The sequence below is a fragment of the Salmo salar genome, chromosome 04 (genome assembly GCF_965601325.2).
Source record: "Salmo salar chromosome 04, fSalSal1, whole genome shotgun sequence".
Taxonomy (NCBI): domain Eukaryota; kingdom Metazoa; phylum Chordata; class Actinopteri; order Salmoniformes; family Salmonidae; genus Salmo; species Salmo salar.
The window spans coordinates 21,358,873-21,376,889 of record NC_138294.1 but is presented as its reverse complement, the minus strand read 5'-3'; the positions used below and the strand labels follow the sequence as shown (position 1 = coordinate 21,376,889).

The window sequence follows — 18,017 nt, the reverse complement described above, 5'->3', positions numbered from 1 at the left end:
CCCTCACATATCTAGAGAGTGAGGTCAGGCGTTCGTTTCTCGCACTGCTCGTCAGTCGGGAACCAAAATAATGATTAAAAGTACTAAAAATAACTTGTCTGTCAAGACATTGCAGAACTGTTCCAGCCGTAGCGTTTACCTGCTACACACTTAGACCTGTATCCCCACAGATTGAAATAAAACACAAATACATTCTCTATGCTTATACCAGCACTGATGGAATTTGCAATGCACAGAGCCATTGCTAACTTAATTATGTGACTGTGACAGTCAAATAACAATAGGTGCAAGCCAGGGTTATTTGTTGCTTCCCTTGTAAAGGAGGTGACTGTACAGGAAAGAGGACCATTGCTGCAAACAAAAGCTTGACTATCTGCTAACATGGTGTAGTCCAACGGGCCATCTCCCTCTCCGCCCCAGTCCCTGCTCAGGTCACTTATAAATAGGACTATAACTCAGGACGGAGGATATCTGGATTCTATTATCTTCCTCGAATCCCATGTTTCCGTTCCTCCGAGGACAGTGAACGGAGACTATGGAGGTTCTGAGAACCGGATGATTTTCATTCTACAGTCTAGTGCTATATGATGTCATTGGCCAAGTGCCCACATCGGATGTGCGTAATTCTGAGAACAACTGATGTTCAACAGATTATATCCATGCCAACATATCAAACTTTGAAGACTTGATAACAGACTAACAATCGGGACTGACTAGACAGTAAATTAAAAAAACTGGGCTACCGACTCAATCTGACAAAAATGCAAACAAACGCACAATACCTAGTTAGCCGTTGCTAGGTACTAGCATATAGTCAACCAGGTCAGTAAACAACATTTTAGGACAATGTCTTCTATTGAAGACGTCTGCTTCATACAGTGTACAATAACAACACATGAATTGCAGCCGTGCACTGCAGGAGTTCAACTGTAACCCTCCTGCTGGAAGCAGAAGCAGCTGCAGACCGTCAGACCACAATGACCAATTAGAGATCAGAAAGGCTGCCCCTCAAAACGGCCTCTCAACCAATCACGGCCAAGTCAAACTTTTTTTTGAATGGTTTCGACCCACTTCAAGAGGAGAGACTCAATAACCAACCACAGAGCTTGGCACAACAGAGAGACACTGAAACACTCATGCTAAAGCTAAACACATCTGTTTTTAGTTAACACAGGGAATGTACCTTAATAGGAATGCATGGAGCAGGGTCACCCAGGACAGAAATCGCTGAAATTCCTACCTCTGTTTCACCATGGTTGCTCGTCTTGTATCGACGATATAGAATGTCCCCTCTTTACATCCAGACACGCCCAGACCTGTGGAGATAGAGAGAGAGGGAAAAGTCTAACTTTGACACACCAGAGGAGGTTTGAGAGCAGCACTGCCAGACAGTGTGACTGAGTGGAGTTCCTGGTAACGTGGTACGGAGCAGTGGAATGACTGGAGACTAGAGCTGTGTGAGGAAGTGACTGGACGATGTGAGTAAGAGGATCAGAACACCACTGACTGTAGAGAGAGGGGGAGTAACATACACACAGAGAGAGAGAGGAGAGAGAGAGAGAGAGAGAGAGAGAGAGAGAGAGAGAGAGAGAGGAGAGAGAGTAACATACAGAGAGAGAGAGAGAGAGAGAGAGAGACAGAGAGAGAGGGGGAGTAACATACAGAGAGAGAGAGGAGAGAGAGAGAGAGAGAGAGGGGGAGTAACATACAGAGAGAGAGAGGAGAGAGAGAGAGAGAGGGGGAGTAACATACAGAGAGAGAGAGAGAGAGAGAGAGAGAGGGGGGGGGAGTAACATACATAGAGAGAGAGACAGAGAGAGAGGGGGAGTAACATAGAGAGAGAGAGAGAGAGGGGGGGAGTAACATACAGAGAGAGAGAGAGGGGGAGTAACATACAGAGAGAGAGAGAGAGAGAGAGGGGGAGTAACATACGAGAGAGAGGGGGGGGGGGAGTAACATACAGAGAGAGAGAGGGGGAGTAACATACAGAGAGAGAGAGAGAGAGAGAGAGAGAGAGAGGGGGGGGGGGGAAGTAACATACAGAGAGAGAGAGAGACAGCGAGAGAGGGTGATTAACATACAGAGAGAGAGAGAGAGAGACAGAGACAGAGAGGGGGAGTAACATACAGAGAGAGAGAGAAAGAGATAGAGGGGGAGTAACATACAGAGAGAGAGAGAGAGAGAGAGAGACAGAGAGAGAGGGGGCGTAACATACAGAGAGAGAGAGAGAAAGAGATAGAGGGGGAGTAACATACAGAAAGAGAGGGAGAGACAGAGAGAGAGAAAGAGGGAGTAACACAGACAGAAAGAGAGCAATCCAACGACCCCCGCCACATCCACAGACACTAAACAAGCATGGAGACAACAGTGCCAAACTACAAAACTAACATCTTCCGAAAGAACATAATAAATGTCATCATCATTTGTTGAATAATCATGCTACTGTTCACAACCAATTAGAGTTGTGATATAATTGGTGTCTCTGGTCAACCATGAGTCCCCCTCTCCTCCCCTACATGCTATGACCTCTGACACTGTCACACTGAGGCACCATGGGAAACCTGTCACAACATATTACAGCGTGCAGAAAGACTTTACTTCTACGATGTAAACCACTGACCACACTCTTAGAGGGAGGCCAGATCACGGACGTCCACACACGTCAAATGAAACATAAGCTAAAACGTTCTAAGCATTCTGGACCCCACCGACAACCATACAAAATGCACTGCACACCAGTCATGTCCAAGTTGACTTACTCTGTAGCGACAACTCTGAAATGTTTCCCTGATGATCATATCAGCATGATGTATTGTAAACACTAACCGCAGTCGGAGCTCAGCGTGTGTGTGTGTGTGTGTGTCAGCCCCCCACCCAGCCATAAAACACCCATTCCGCTGCCCAGACTGTGGCTGTAGTGCCTCCAGGGACCTGCTCCACCCATGGAGGGGAAGTGGGGGTCCTGGTCCAGCTGGGTCAAGGCAAACAGAGGGGAGAGGATGAGAGGGGGTGTGCTCTAAAGGAATCCACACCTCCATTCATTCTCACACCCTCTACTCTCCCATACAGAGAAGCCATAAAGCACTAAACCTCTCAAGTACAGATTTGTAACAAGTTCTTAGTTTCACACTAAAAAGCCCCACTATAGTGCTGCACTGCTACCAACAAGACCCATAACTGGACAAACAACTCACCAAATACCACATTCTCAAAGCTCAGCTTCTTCCTATAACAAGCACGCTTCTCATTGAGTCTGTTGTGAAGACACAACATACTGGAGACAGTGGGAGATATTTTAACAGTCCTCTGCTTAGTGTCCCAGCCAGATGCATGACCCCCAATTATAGGGTGGAGAGAGAGACAGTAGGAGCAGTCTGTTGGGTTTCCTCCTGTTGGCTGAGTCTGTGCTCGGTCTTAATGCCACAGTAATACGTCCTCTCCTTCCCCAGACAGACACATTACCTCACCAGAGTCTGTGTCCTCAACCTCATGGGGTCAAAACAGGCCTGGTGGTAGATTAGCGATGTACTTTTATAGTGGTTAACCTACCTAACCTGGACTCAGACAACAATGCACCGGAAACTACTGTGTCCTGGAATCAAACTGAAGATTATGTTTGTATCTTGGCCATCTTGGTTTCCTCTTAATATGGTTGGAGTATGACTGAGTGCCTTTTGAACTTCACTACTGGGCTAATATGTCCCTGTATAGCTCAGTACTGTCTGTAGCTTAACACTCCTGCATGTTATATCCAGGCTGTATCAAAACGTGCTGTCTTTCAGAGTCCCATAGGGCGGCGCACAACTGGCCCAGTGTCGTCCGGGTTTGTCCGGTGTAGGCCATCATTGTAAATAAGAATTTGTTCTTAACTATATATATATATATATATATATATATATATATATAAAAATGTCTATCCTCCCAGTCCAAGTATATTACATTAAGAGGTAACTCTACAGTGTGCCAAGCCTTCAGACTGTGAGCGACCTTAAAAATAGAGTCAGTCAGTGATGAGTAATGTTGACCTCTTTGACCCATCCTAAATTTGTTTTTCCATTCCTGTGATAGAAAGCTACTGTTGGTGTTTTTTGTATTATTATTACATTATGCTGGGATTGACACTGAATCATTCTAAAAACCAATTATAATCCCAGGAAATTAGGGGTCAGAAATGTACGACTACAGACTCCACACTGCACACCAGTTGTCGAAAACACCAACAACTAGTAACTAATCTGAGACACTGGAGGCAGAAATGTAGCTACTCCGCTCAGTACTTCCTTTCTATGAGAAAAACATGGTCTAAATTACACACACTCACCTACTGTAACCTAACTGCATAGTGCACTGCAGTTGGAAGACATATTGCTGATACTACTGTATTGCCTGGAGAGGAGATGCTCCACTTGCTCAAAATAGAGCCCAGCAACATACTGTCAAGCCTGAAATAGGGCACCACTTCTATAAAGAGGAGCACCAAGGAGATGGGGCACAACTTCTATAAAGAGGAGCACCAAGGAGATGGGGAACCACTTCTATAAAGAGGAGCACCAGGGAGATGGGGCACCACTTCTATAAAGAGGAGCACCAAGGAGATGGGGAACCACTTCTATAAAGAGGAGCACCAAGGAGATGGGGCACAACTTCTATAAAGAGGAGCACCAAGGAGATGGGGAACCACTTCTATAAAGAGGAGCACCAAGGAGATGGGGCACCACTTCTATAAAGAGGAGCACTAAGGAGATGGGGCACCACTTCTATAAAGAGGAGCACAACTTCTATAAAGAGGAGCACCAAGGAGATGGGGCACCACTTCTATAAAGAGGAGCACCAAGGAGATGGGGCACCACTTCTATAAAGAGGAGCACCAAGGAGATGGGGAACCACTTCTATAAAGAGGAGCACCAGGGAGATGGGGCACAACTTCTATAAAGAGGAGCACCAAGGAGATGGGGAACCACTTCTATAAAGAGGAGCACCAAGGAGATGGGGCACCACTTCTATAAAGAGGAGCACTAAGGAGATGGGGAACCACTTCTATAAAGAGGAGCACCAAGGAGATGGGGCACAACTTCTATAAAGAGGAGCACCAAGGAGATGGGGCACCACTTCTATAAAGAGGAGCACCAAGGAGATGGGGCACCACTTCTATAAAGAGGAGCACCAAGGAGATGGGGAACCACTTCTATAAAGAGGAGCACCAAGGAGATGGGGCACAACTTCTATAAAGAGGAGCACCAAGGAGATGGGGAACCACTTCTATAAAGAGGAGCACCAAGGAGATGGGGAACCACTTCTATAAAGAGGAGCACCAAGGAGATGGGGCACCACTTCTATAAAGAGGAGCACCAAGGAGATGGGGCACCACTTCTATAAAGAGGAGCACCAGGGAGATGGGGAACCACTTCTATAAAGAGGAGCACCAAGGAGATGGGGCACCACTTCTATAAAGAGGAGCACCAAGGAGATGGGGCACCACTTCTATAAAGAGGAGCACCAAGGAGATGGGGCACAACTTCTATAAAGAGGAGCACCAAGGAGATGGGGAACCACTTCTATAAAGAGGAGCACCAAGGAGATGGGGCACCACTTCTATAAAGAGGAGCACCAAGGAGATGGGGCACCACTTCTATAAAGAGGAGCACCAGGGAGATGGGGAACCACTTCTATAAAGAGGAGCACCAGGGAGATGGGGCACCACTTCTATAAAGAGGAGCACCAAGGAGATGGGGCACCACTTCTATAAAGAGGAGCACCAAGGAGATGGGGCACCACTTCTATAAAGAGGAGCACCAAGGAGATGGGGCACCACTTCTATAAAGAGGAGCACCAAGGAGATGGGGCACCACTTCTATAAAGAGGAGCACCAAGGAGATGGGGCACCACTTCTATAAAGAGGAGCGCCAAGGAGATGGGGCACCACTTCTATAAAGAGGAGCACCAAGGAGATGGGGCACCACTTCTATAAAGAGGAGCACCAAGGAGATGGGGCACAACTTCTATAAAGAGGAGCACCAAGGAGATGGGGCACAACTTCTATAAAGAGGAGCACCAAGGAGATGGGGCACCACTTCTATAAAGAGGAGCACCAAGGAGATGGGGAACCACTTCTATAAAGAGGAGCACCAAGGAGATGGGGCACCACTTCTATAAAGAGGAACACCAAGGAGATGGGGCACCACTTCTATAAAGAGGAGCACCAAGGAGATGGGGCACCACTTCTATAAAGAGGAGCACCAGGGAGATGGGGAACCACTTCTATAAAGAGGAGCACCAAGGAGATGGGGCACCACTTCTATAAAGAGGAGCACCAGGGAGATGGGGAACCACTTCTATAAAGAGGAGCACCAAGGAGATGGGGCACCACTTCTATAAAGAGGAGCACCAAGGAGATGGGGCACCACTTCTATAAAGAGGAGCACCAAGGAGATGGGGCACCACTTCTATAAAGAGGAGCACCAAGGAGATGGGGCACCACTTCTATAAAGAGGAGCACCAAGGAGATGGGGCACCACTTCTATAAAGAGGAGCACCAAGGAGATGGGGCACCACTTCTATAAAGAGGAGCACCAAGGAGATGGGGCACCACTTCTATAAAGAGGAGCACCAAGGAGATGGGGAACCACTTCTATAAAGAGGAGCACCAAGGAGATGGGGCACCACTTCTATAAAGAGGAGCACCAAGGAGATGGGGCACCACTTCTATAAAGAGGAGCACCAAGGAGATGGGGCACCACTTCTATAAAGAGGAGCACCAAGGAGATGGGGCACCACTTCTATAAAGAGGAGCACCAAGGAGATGGGGCACCACTTCTATAAAGAGGAGCACCAAGGAGATGGGGCACCACTTCTATAAAGAGGAGCACCAAGGAGATGGGGCACCACTTCTATAAAGAGGAGCACCAGGGAGATGGGGAACCACTTCTATAAAGAGGAGCACCAAGGAGATGGGGCACCACTTCTATAAAGAGGAGCACCAAGGAGATGGGGAACCACTTCTATAAAGAGGAGCACCAGGGAGATGGGGCACCACTTCTATAAAGAGGAGCACCAGGGAGATGGTGCTTTGCTTTCATACAATGAATGTAGTCACCTTTACTATTTTCGATGCCTGTGTAAACAACTCAATTTATAATGTTTCTGGGAGAGCATGTGACCCAGAAAGGTGTGTGTGTGTGTGTGTGTCTGTGCGTGCCTCTTTCCCAGGGGGGGCTAAAACCCAATCTCTCCAGTACACAACCCTGCATGCCTCTCCACTCAGTTTCACAGTCATTATCCAATTATACCAATCAGGTAATTATGTTAATGTCTTGCTTACACGTCTCCATAGCCCCAAACGCCAGAGACTGGATAAACAGAAAAGCTCTGAAGAAGTCTTGAAGTCAGCATCTCCCTTTGAAAACAGGAGTGTTGACTAAGGACCCCTGTTGCGAACCTCAGCCAGACACACACACACACACACTTTGGAGGCACTTGAACAGAGTTGAAAAGGGAATTAGAGGCATGCTGCTTTAAGCAGGGAGCGCTGTAAACATTCAGGCGTTTTTGTCTATTTTGGAGCGAGTCACTGACTAATCTGGATCAATAATGAATCAATAATCTCATTGATCATGAGGACGCATGTAGCAACACACTACTTGTGGCTCATTTCTTCTAAAAGGAGGAAGGAGGTGAAATGGAACAGACCTCCTGCTGTGATCGGGCACAGTTAAGAACCCCTGTTGGGATCAGAGACCTGAGTCACTGATGACAGATTACGATGTAGCCTAGATGGTGATGAAACTGAATGATGACAACTGCAAGGGATGATGATGACGATCTCATTCTGTCATTATCTTTCTCCATCCCCACAAGTACAAAGGAGAGAGAAACCGCCACACTGCTCTTGCTCATTACCCACTCCTACTGGCACACACAGAGGACATGAATCCACAACAGGAGCTTCCACCGACCTAGCAGCACTATGGAATCTAGTTCCATCCCCCTCTCGCCCACGGTCACAGACCTAGTGTCATCCTCTAACCATGGTTTCTGCCATTCACGACAAGATGTTATTTCTGAAGGGTTTGGGTCAGAGTATTCAGGGTGAGATGATTTCCACTTGGGGGAGGGGAGGTTAACTCCTCAGAGAGCTTCGTGTGAGTGAGGGAATAAGGAGCGGCAACACCAGGAGAACATCAAACCTGCTTTGAAGCCTAGTAGAGATGATACGGAACATGGAGAATGGAGAGGAAGAAATAGTCCAACTGTAGCAGTGTTTTATAGCCGTACCACCACAGTCAAACTAGACTGATGATAAATGAAATACAGCAGCATACCACCATATTGATTTAGCTAAGGAAGCGCAGGGGGAAAGGGAAAGAGAGATGGAGAGAATGAGAGAGAACGAGAGATACAGAGAGAGAGATAGAGAGAATGACAGAATGACAGAATGAGAGAGCGAGAGATACAGAGAGAAAGAGGGACAGAGAAGAGATCAACAACACATTCCCCATGCTACTGTTAAATTCATTCTAAGAACCTGTTAGACTACAGGACACTGACCTGCTGACAGTGTTCTCTGTCAACATTGGGATAGTTTCGCCTTGGGTTTAGAAACATCACTGCATTGACATTTGCCTATGTCCCCTTGACATAACAATGCTATGACATATAGCATGTATAGCATAGGCCTAACAGTCACTGAATGTGTATAAGTGTCTCCTGAGTAATGAAAGTAGCCAAGTACAAAAGACACAGTAGTACCCCAGTAGCCTACATCCCTATTCAACCAGTGCATGCCATGTACGCCTACACCACACAGCGTCCCCAAAATGGCCGTGGCTGGCATCTCTACCAGGTTCCAGACCCCTTTGCTGCTAAAATAATATTCTCCAGATTACAGCAAACGTGTTGGGCTCATTAGTCTGTGTACAGGGAATTAGGAGAGGTAGCTTCTAGACAATAGGGTTTAACTGAATGATGCACTATAGCTACACCTGAAACTGGAATGGTTTGAACTGAAGTTCAACACTGAATTCTACCAGACCAAAAGACCATGCATCTTTGTAAAGTCCTAGTCTGGGTTAGCAACAAGTCCTAGTCTGGGTTAGGTAGAGAGACCGAGCTAACTGCCAAGGTAAATACATTGAGATAAAGCTATAGAAAGTGAAGTGAGGTCTATCTTGTTATGTCATCTTCTGAACGTGTTATTCAATGGATGGGCTGGGAGGGAGAGAGAGAGGCTTCACAGGTAACAAAAGATGAAGAGCTTTTCACAGGAGATTACACAGGCAGAGCCACCGATGACAGGATAGAATGTTTGCCTAAGGACAGAGGTTTTGTAAGCATCATCACTGTGTGTGTGTGTGTGTGTGTGTGTGTGTGTGTGTGTGTGTGTGTGTGTGTGTGTGTGTGTGTGTATATTCTGACAGAGTGGTTCTGGTGACAGAGTGGCTCCGGTTTCTAAAGCTGTGAGATGTAAACGGCGTCTCCCTCTCGGTAGGTGTTTCACACACCAGGGAGAGGTCCTGATGGATCGCTGAAAAGACAGCTAGCCACACGTACAGTAGCACTCACAAGGCTGTCCTAACTTGCAGTACACTGGCTTTTTTTTTAAAAAATTACACACTTGCTGAACATGTTGCTGCGCGTGATTCTTACCTCTGAGGCCAGACATTTAACTCTTAATGAATTCTAGGTACACATATTGTTACACCCACCCAGCAATGAGAACTCTTTTTCACAATATTAATTAGTAGTCTGAACGAGTGTCTGCTTCTTAAATTAGCTAAATGTATGCATGGCATTTTTCAATACTGTCGACTGAACCACCAACCAATGCATTAATCCACCACACTCCCACAGCCTGTGCATCTGGACTTTGTGACCGATGTGAGATCATTAAGTTCTATCAGGAAGAGCGACTGTCCTCTTCAGACAGAGCCCATAATTATGTCCTGGTCAGTGGCAGGACCTGGTCTAGGACCAATGGACCAATGGCAGGGCCTGGTCCAGGACCAATGGCAGGGCCTGGTCCAGGACCAATGGCAGGGCCTGGTCCAGGACCAATGGCAGGGCCTGGTCCAGGACAAATGGACCAATGGCAGGGCCTGGTCCAGGACAAATGGACCAACAATAGGGTCTGGCCAGGACAAGAGGGCTCTTACATTGGCCCTCCTCTCTCTTCTCCCACCGGTGATAGACCAATGGGTGATAGACAGAAGACATTTACAGTGGCTTGGTGGCCATGGCAACCCCGGTGATAGATGGGCCCCATTAAAGTGACGGTACCTTGTTGAAATATTTACAGGTGGGCCACAACTGGGGCCACAGAGGGAGACCCTGGCTATATATAGTCTACATGTCCCCTTCTCCAATGAGCAACACAGACATTTACAATAGGAGGACACCATCCAGTGTCATCTAGGCGTCCATTCTCCTGTTGCCGAGGGGACGATGCCCACTGTCTGCACTACAGTTAGACTCTATGAAACAGTTAGGCCGACTGCATTCAGACAAGGAACGCTCATAACATCCCAAACATACATCTCTCTGAAACTCATCTGTGTTGGCTACATTTAAACAGAGTACCAATCAACACATCATTCTTCGAGGCAACTTACAATACATCAAGTCAGTCGTATTTCTGAAATGAAACATCAACACGAAGGGACTCAACAGCTGTGCCCATTAACAACCTAATACAACAGGGTAAAAGCCATAAAGTTAGGACCTTATCAGATAGGACTGGGATTCTGTGTTAAAGACCAGCTGAAGGTTATAGGCTGAGATGTAGGTTGGGCTCAGTGGAGGAGGTTGATTAACCTGTTCAAACACATCAGCTCACCTCCTCATTACCTGATAGCGAGGGAGGAGGCCCAGGGGGGGAAGGGAGAGAATGGTAACCAGGGAAAGGTCAACGAGCTGAGTGGATTAGAGCCAAACACCCCAGAGGATCAACACATACTATAAAATGCATACCCAGGCTGAGACACCCAGTGTTCTCTTGCCCACAGCATTAGGTACAGCACATAATGGCACAGCAACATGCTGCCTGCATTTAGAGTGGCTAAAACAATCCCTTAAGCCACTGTGTAATAATGACTGGCATGAGACTCTGAGACAGGGATACAGAGAGCTGCACAGCCTGCTACAGTGAGATAAGGCTAGTTGGAATGGTTCAATAATACTGAGACAGGTGAGTAGTAGACAACACAGGAGACAATGATACTAAATACAGTCTTCAAGTGCAGGTTACCTTGTCAGTGATCCAGGGAGTGAGTGAAGTGATTCTTACAGTATGTGTGTATGTGTGTGTAACTATACTTGTGGGGTCCCCACAAGAATAGTAAATTAACAGAAATTTGACCAACTGGGGACCTTTCGTTAGTCCCCACAAGGTCAAATGCTATTTCTAGGAGGTTTAGGGTTAAGGTAGAATTAGTGGTAGAATTAGGTTCAGGAGTTAGGGTTAAGGTTAGGTTTTTGGGTTAAGGTTAGAGGTTAGGGAAAATAGGACTTGAATGTTTATAAATTGTGTGTCCCCACAAGGTTAGTTAAACAATACTGTGTGTGTACTTTCAGTAGAACAGTACCACAGCAGAACTTCCACCTACTTTTCCACAGACGTCATCCCCATGTAGCTGTACAGAACAAAGGCCAGGAGTCAGGAGGAGAGTAGGTAGATCTCTGATGGCAACATGGATAAGCCCCTGACCTATTCTCAATGGGTTTAGTGTGGGAACATCCATCCATATCTCTGCTGCTGCTTCCTCTCTACCTTGTTTGCATGCTGCCGTGCCAACGGGAGATAAAAGGGGTGAGTGTTTGCATGCTGCCTCGCCAACAGGAGATAAAAGGGGTGAGTGTTTGCATGCTGCCTCGCCAACAGGAGATAAAAGGGGTGAGTGTTTGCATGAAGGAAAGACGGCGGGAGGATAGAGGGATGGCGAGGTGGAGGGATAAATGAATGGAGAAATGGAGGAAGAAGTTAAGTGTTATTCATTTTATGTAAAGGATACACATTGTATACACTACTCTGTCCGATGAATAGCATAGCATAGCTGTGATGTTGGTAGGGCCCTTCTCAGAAGGGATGAATAGCATAGCATAGCTGTGATGTTGGTAGAGCCCTTCTCAGAAGGGATGAATAGCATAGCATAGCTGTGATGTTGGTAGAGCCCTTCTCAGAAGGGATGAATAGCATAGCATAGCTGTGATGTTGTTAGAGCTGTTCTCAGAAGGGATGAATAGCATAGCATAGCTGTGATGTTGGTAGAGCTGTTCTCAGAAGGGATGAATAGCATAGCATGGCTGTGATGTTGGTAGAGCTGTTCTCAGAAGGGATGAATAGCATAGCATGGCTGTGATGTTGGTAGGGCTGCTTCTCAGAAGGGATGAATAGCATAGCATGGCTGTGATGTTGGTAGGGCCCTTCTCAGAAGGGATGAATAGCATGGCTGTGATGTTGGTAGAGCCCTTCTCAGAAGGGATGCATAGCATAGCTGTGATGTTGGTAGAGCTGTTCTCAGAAGGGATGCATAGCATGGCTGTGATGTTGGTAGGGCCCTTCTCAGAAGGGATGAATAGCATGGCTGTGATGTTGGTAGAGCCCTTCTCAGAAGGGATGAATAGCATAGCTGTGATGTTGGTAGAGCCCTTCTCAGAAGGGATGAATAGCATAGCATAGCTGTGATGTTGATAGAGCCCTTCTCAGAAGGGATGAATAGCATAGCATGGCTGTGATGTTGGTAGGGCCCTTCTCAGAAGGGATGAATAGCATAGCATAGCTGTGATGTTGGTAGAGCTGTTCTCAGAAGGGATGAATAGCATAGCATGGCTGTGATGTTGGTAGAGCCCTTCTCAGAAGGGATGAATAGCATAGCATAGCTGTGATGTTGGTAGAGCTGTTCTCAGAAGGGATGAATAGCATAGCATGGCTGTGATGTTGTTAGAGCCCTTCTCAGAAGGGATGAATAGCATAGCATGGCTGTGATGTTGGTAGAGCTGTTCTCAGAAGGGATGAATAGCATAGCATGGCTGTGATGTTGTTAGAGCCCTTCTCAGAAGGGATGAATAGCATAGCATGGCTGTGATGTTGGTAGGGCCCTTCTCAGAAGGGATGAATAGCATAGCATGGCTGTGATGTTGTTAGAGCCCTTCTCAGAAGGGATGAATAGCATAGCATGGCTGTGATGTTGTTAGAGCCCTTCTCAGAAGGGATGAACAGAGCTAGGCCTCGCCACACTCTCATCATGTCATTAACCAGATCTGAGGAGATAATAGGCGCCATTGGTTTGGATTCAACAGGCACACACTGCCGTTGCGCCTGTTTTTTGAACTGCCGTAGTTTTAAGATATGAATCATCCCTTTCCAGTCAGTCTCCCCACTAGACACCATGCTGTTCTATAGATGGAGAGCAGTGGAGGCTACTGAGGGGAGAATGGCTCATAATAATGTCTGGAATGGAGTAAATGGAATGGTATCAAAAACATGGTTTTCATGGGCTTGATACCATTGCAATCACTCCATTCTTGACATTATTAAGAGCCGTTCTCCCTTCAGCAACATCCACTGACAGTGAGTACGCTTTAGGTCATTGGAGTTCATTTTAGGTTGTTGGAGGTCCTGTAACTTGTGATGTATCCTGAGACAAAAACAAGCTACGGTGTCTCAGCTTAGTCAAAGACAAGCAAATTCAAGAAAAAAATAAACAGGTAGAAGTAAACGTGTCTGTAGTTACGTGAGAAGGAGAAAATAAAAAATTTAAATCTACCTTTATTAAAGGAACATGCCATGTCAAATACGAGACAAAGACACTAAGAAGCTTGACAGCTTCTTCGATCTTCTCAATAAGTGGTAATCAACAGTAGACAATAAGAGGTACTTAACCGAAAGATCGCTGGTTCGAATCCCCAAGTTGGGAAAAATATGCTGTTCTGCCCTTAAGCGAAGCAGTTAAACCCCAACAACAACTGCTCCCCGGGCGCCGATGACGTGGATGTCCCCCCTGCACCTCTCTGATTCAGAGGGGTTGGGTTAAATGGGGAAGACACATTTTGGTTGAATGCATTCAGTTGTGAAACTTACTAGGTATCCCCCTTTCCCCTTTCCTTAGTGGAGACTTTCAGTTCAATCAACAGTAGATAATAGAGTTACTTAGTGGAGACTTTCAGTTCAATCAACAGTAGATAAGAGGTACTTAGTGTAGACTTTCAGTCTAAAATGTTAAATAACAGTTGTGTTAAGGTTCAGAGGTATGGGCGACAGTCAGTCATCCCCAGCGGATTAGGTTAAGACTATGTTAACAACTCCAGCAAGTGGCCCTCTACACGGCTCCCTTGTTCTCACTGACCCCTCACCGGGGTCGCCAGAGGGGGCTGGGAGGGTAGACAGGGAGGTGGGGAGGGGGGTGTAATCCCAAACACGGGACAATACTGAGCCTGAGCCGGGCTGAGGCCATGGCCAGTGTAAGAAACTGGGAGAAAGAGAGACCGCTCGGTCGGTTGGCCGGTGAGTCGTCACAGCCACCGCTGTTGGCATGGTGACTGTCCCAGACACCTGTTCCTTCCCTGTTCCAGTCACACGGTGGCCTGGGTTTATGCTACCTCATGCTGCCCTGCATGGTTGGTCACTTTGTTCCCTGGCCTAGTCAGAGAGAGATGTTTTTCAAAACAAACTTAACCGAGCATGCCCTCTGTGCTTGTTGAAAAAGCAGCACATTCTGCAATTTAACAACAGCCTGTCAGGATAATCGGAAGGACCTCAAGGATCACTAGTTAGCGACACTCTCAGCTGCTCGTGCCTTCTGATTGACAACCATTCATGACGTAGAGAGAACACCAACTGTTCACTGACACACATAGCTTATGAAGTGTTGCACCATATGTTAGAAATAGCCAATGGGAGTTGATGAGTACACGATTAGAATCATATCTCAGAGCCCTGGGTAAACTGTGTTACATGATACTCTGTCTTCTGTCCTATCCAACTCCCATTGATTTAAGTCTCTTATCTTCAACCATGTAATCCATAGGGTATAACTTTGTTTTGTGTGTGTGTGTGTATATATGTGTGTACTGTGATCTCATGCCATTCACAGATGAACTAACCTGCGATGATAAGTCACTAGTCTCACCACTACCAGGGATCTACAGTGAGAACATTTTACTCGCATATGCGCCTAAATGCTTTGCTGTGTGACCTGGAATTGTTATTTAGGAGCACCAGTGAGCAGAGAAAAATGTACGATTCTGGCTTTAATATCGCAAATCATTTGAATTGTGCTCCTAAATTTCTTTGTGTGCGCCTACAGAGATTTAAAAAGGGACAACCCTCCACATTGCCTCCTCACTTGACCTGATCACACACATGTGGTTACTTAGCAGAAAAACTCCTTACTTTTCCAGTGCATTCACGTGTTACAAAGCCAATATTTTGCTATATAAAAAGTCTCAGTCCCCTGCTATGTTGACATAATGCTATGAATTATTTGTTTACGTTAGGTATAGGCCCTATATCACAGCCCTTTCTCAATGCAAGGTGCCTCAGTTGGAGCGATGAGGCTTGTGGGATATGACCTCACTAGTCTGTGTGGTTAAAGATCACGAGGCAGAGCATCTTAAAGCCGTTTACTACTAGGTCAGTATGTGGGTAAACTAGAATTCTGGAAAGGCCATATGAAGGCGAGGTGTGTGTCAAGTGCAGGGGAGGCTGGTGTGAGGAGCTATAGGAGGATAGGCTCATTGTAATGGCTGGAATGGAATAATTGGAACAGAGTCAAACATGGTTTCCATGTTTGATAGTGTTCCATTTATTCCATTCCAGCCATTACAATGAGCCCGTCCTCCTATAAAACTCCTCCCACCAGCCTCCACTGGTCAAGAGGGGCTCGCTACATTCTCTCTTTAGGTTCTGTGTGGGTAGGAACAGACTGCCATTCTCATTGGCCTGGAAATCCACATGGAAAATGCACGCAGATGTAAACACAAGTACACAAACAGACACTACTGTACATACTGTAAAATCCCAATTACAACAAGTCCACAATTCAGATTAGCCTAGTTATTCAGCACATACTGTCGTTTCATGACATCAACCCTCATATTTACCCTAATCAGGACAACTGAGCCTGGTATCAACTCTTCCTACTATTATACAGAAACAACACCTGAGCAGGAAATCAGATCAGTTTAGTCAGTGTGCTGGAATTAAACACTGTCTGTAACATCCACTGAGAGTTCCCAGGAGTAAATGAAAGGACTTCAAAAAGCTTTGCCCTCTGTGTGCATTTTCTGGTGCCAACTGCCAACCCAACTTCCACAGTGAGTGTGCTGACAGTTTGAAATCACCAAAGCATAATTCAACATTTCTCAAAAAAGTTCACTTCAAATACACTGCATATAGCAAACCGTTTTGAACTGAGTTTGATTATAAAGAGTAGGGTTTTTGCGTCAAGTCAAATTGTGTTCAAATCAATTTGTATCAACACTGATTTTCCTATAACAACTTTGATGTAAAACAATCCCTGTATAGTTCACACCGTTGAGGTATAAAGAACGGTCCACACCCAACCAGACTGTAAATAAAATATGGCCAACCATGAAACATTGATGGGTGTCTGTTTGAATGTGATCCCACGAGGTAGTAACCCAATACCCTGACCTCTTCATCACAGAAAGATGATAAGAGTACCAGTCCGGTCCAAAACTCTTTTCAAAAATACCCTTCATACTACCATGTTTTGTTTCCCAAGTTTGCTGAAGTTGGAAGAGTGTGTCACATATCTGTTACCCTCTGCAGTATGAATAGCAGAAAGGCTACACATAATGATGAATTATGTTACAGTAGATGCCAAATGTACTTTATGTTCGTGGCTCTGATGAAACACATTCGTCTGGGCCCCACAGCATTAACATGTGGATAACTTCAGCAATAAACGTTTGCAAAATGTCACGTGAGGCACAATAAAGGTGAATGAAAGGTGACAGATTGTGTCCAGGCATTTGCAAGAATCAAGCTGTACAGACAAATACTTTTAAACTTATTCTGAGAAATGTGCCCAGGACAGATGACAAGTCACTCTGATATACATGTTTTTAAACAACCGACATGTAAAACGTGTCACATTATGCCTTGACGGAGTCAGACAGTCCCTGTCACTTGACTTGACATGCAGCAAAATACATGAAATGTCTTGCCAAGTTATTTACTTTCTAAAATCCGTAATTTACAAACAATACATTAGCTGTAGTCTACTTATGTGTAAGAAGACCAACTGAAATATCGTACCGTAGGCTGAGTCTCAGAAGTGCAAGTAGCCGACTTCGTGTAACAACACCACACAGCTTCAAGATGCGGAGCAAAAATCAACCTTTTACCCTACTTTCCTATGAGCGTCTTTCCAACACCAAAGTGCATAACCCTCTTGAAAATCACTAATTCTCCAGCAGAACGTTGTTCAATTTCCCTGGTTTAAACGTCGCCTTCTATTAGAAAAGTAAAGATATAAGCTACTTAGCTAACAAGGTCGCCGACCAGTCAGTCTGCTTACTGTACGTAGTGTATACATAGGTGAGCGTTACGAGCACACTAAGCTTAGGCTCCTCCCTCTTCGTGCCCACAGCAGTTTGTGATAGTGATAGTGAGCCGGCTCGTTCGGATCAGCTCACCAAAAAGAGCCGGCTTTTTAGGCTCCCAAACGGCTCTTTAAAAAAAATATGTTTTGTATTTCTTCAAGTCAAACAGTTTGCGATAGTTTGACTATGATTGGTGTTAAAACAATTCGAATGAAATGATTAAATGAAATCATACTCTACCTTAACCACAATGTATTTAAAAATGCATTGGGTTTTTATGAAAAATAATGCTATTAAACATTTGAATTTAAAGTATAACTTTTTTAATGTATATAAGCAAAGTGCGTATAAATCGAACCATTCAAAACGAATACAATCTGAACAGCATAATAGAATATTGCACCATATCAAAGAAAAATAAATAGCAATGTGCAAAACTGCAGCATCCCACTTAAAAC

The 18,017-nt window shown here is 45.5% G+C and overlaps 1 protein-coding gene across 3 annotated transcripts in view; it reads right to left on the bottom strand.

Moving 5' to 3' along the window:
* The window catches only part of LOC106602395 (FHF complex subunit HOOK interacting protein 1A-like), a 37,911-nt gene extending 20,357 nt beyond the window's left edge, over positions 1-17,554 (bottom strand). For 2 of the 3 annotated variants that reach the window (XR_006769561.2, XM_045716601.2), the window contains exons 1-2: positions 17,273-17,554; positions 1,241-1,316 (exon numbers count right to left, since the gene is read on the bottom strand). The gene's annotated coding sequence lies outside the window, so the exon portion shown is untranslated. Of the gene's footprint in view, positions 1-1,183; positions 1,317-17,272 lie in introns of all 3 variants that reach the window. The other variant, XM_045716602.2, reaches the window with a different exon arrangement.
* Between the last annotated feature and the right edge of the window lie 463 nt (positions 17,555-18,017).